A 1961-nucleotide genomic window follows, 5' to 3' on the forward strand; every position below is an offset into this window, starting at 1 on the left:
TGATTTTGTTCACAGTTTCAGAGCAGTAGTTTATGATCAGTTGACTCCAACATAGAAACATCATAGTAGAAGGGTGTGGTGGAACACAGCTCCTTTATTCATGGTGCCTGGGAAATAGAGAACTACGCCAAAGAAGAAAGGTTCCAGGTGCCATATATAGACATCAAGGTCATACCTCTCTGGCCCACCCAGGTATACCAAGTGTGGTACACCAGTTCCTTGAGTATATTCCAAAGTCAGTCAAGTTGATGCTGCATCCTACCTGCCACATAGAAACCAGAAGAGTCTTTCATGATATAAAACTCCAGAGCAATTATCATATTGTGTCCTTGACTCAAACAGTGATAGGTTTAGGAAATGCATATACTTAAATCACTTATTTCCATTATTTCTCTTTGGCATTTTTAAATAGCTTCATAGGAAGTCAGTTAACATGAGGTTATACATGTGATTTCAGAAATAAAACTCTCATAAAATAATAGTTTCCTGGCCCTGAATCAAGGCCAGCAGCTTCCTGACACTGTCGGTTTCAAGCAGGAGCCTAAAGAGATGCCTTTCTATGGTCTGTTGGCAGTTTCAGAACTTGGGTAGTGAAATGGTCAATTCATTAGAAAGAAACAACTTGAAGCAACCCCCCTCCCCTGTGAGCGGCTGCGAGCATGGCAGGCTGTGGCTTCCCAGGACAGGAGCCACCAACATTTACTTGGACCTGAGCCATGCCAGGACCTGGAGCACTGGGAAACCAAGCAAACTCTCTCCCCCTGCCTGTTTTGTTTTGTTGAACTTCAATAGACATAAAAGTATGGTCAGCTGTTTTGAAGAGAACGAAAGACTCTATGACAGCCATTAGTGACTTCCCTATTGTCTGGTTTTGAAGGCCTAAAATGCCTTCCTCATTTTGTTCAGATCAGTTTTATACTATGTTGTTTTATATGAATTTTCTGTATGTGTAGACATGGACTACTATTTGGGAGAAAACAAGAGACAATATGATAGAGTGAAGATCTCAGGTTGTCTAGCTTTAAAATTTATATCTCTTATATTGCTTTCTTATGTCCTATTTTGTTCTGTTATGTTGTGTTTAATTTTACTTCCTTTAAAAAAAAATTGATCCCAGACTAGCCTTGATCAATTTTCAGGTCCCTAGCCTGTTTGACCCTTGCCTTGTCCATGTCTATGTCCCAGCCTTTTTGTGATCTGTTTCTCCCCATAAATGCTGCCACCAACAACAACAACAAAAATTAATAGTTTCAAAGCACAACTTGGATCTATAGGACTGTTTTATCTGAAACACTTATGTGGCATAAGCTGCATAATAGATAAATGTTTTCTTATCTGAAAGTGAATAGACACAGAGGTATTGTTGAAGTGTCACTCGGTGTTCTAATAAAGAATAGAAACAACTTGTCCTATTCTTCCTAAGCAAATAGCAAATCTTTCTGTTTTGATAGAAATAAGCCTGGGTTTTAAAAAGGAACATTATTTCATAGCTATAAACTAATTTTCCTATAAATTTATGAACACAACTGATGAGAGCATCTATCTGTCAATGCCACACTTTTCCTTAGAAGAAGAAACTGATTAAAATGCAGTCGATAAGAAGTGTCTACCATCAATCATAGAGCCCTAAAAGAGCTCTTGCTTTAATTCCCTGCAAACTGTGGAAACAGATGCTGTTATTGGCTCAGGAGAGTCCTCAAGGAAACATAAATATAAAATAGGAGTTACTCAAGAATGTTTACGGGCCCCATGGTAGCTCAGGAAGAATAGGTCTTCACAGCGTTATCTAGCAAGATAAGGCACCAGAGGGAAGTATGGATTTATGAGAGCTCCAGCTACAGAAAAGCTGGAAACCTTGACGTCATTAACAACAGCTCTACATAGATCTTTTCCATATGGGAAGTATTTATTTGTCAACCTATAGTCATTCTGGTTCTTCTGATTACGATTACATGAAAAAT

General features: G+C 38.6%; 1 non-coding gene across 1 annotated transcript; it reads left to right on the forward strand.

Moving 5' to 3' along the window:
• Positions 1-486: 486 nt before the first annotated feature.
• LOC111757785 (small nucleolar RNA SNORA2/SNORA34 family) lies at positions 487-623 on the forward strand. The gene has a single exon (XR_002792072.1). It is a non-coding gene; the product is annotated as a small nucleolar RNA SNORA2/SNORA34 family (small nucleolar RNA).
• The last annotated feature ends 1338 nt before the right edge of the window (positions 624-1961 follow it).

The sequence above is a fragment of the Cavia porcellus genome, unplaced genomic scaffold, assembly GCF_034190915.1.
Source record: "Cavia porcellus strain 051 isolate PalLab524CR breed Dunkin Hartley unplaced genomic scaffold, mCavPor4.1 scaffold_1, whole genome shotgun sequence".
Classification (NCBI taxonomy): Eukaryota; Metazoa; Chordata; class Mammalia; order Rodentia; family Caviidae; genus Cavia; species Cavia porcellus.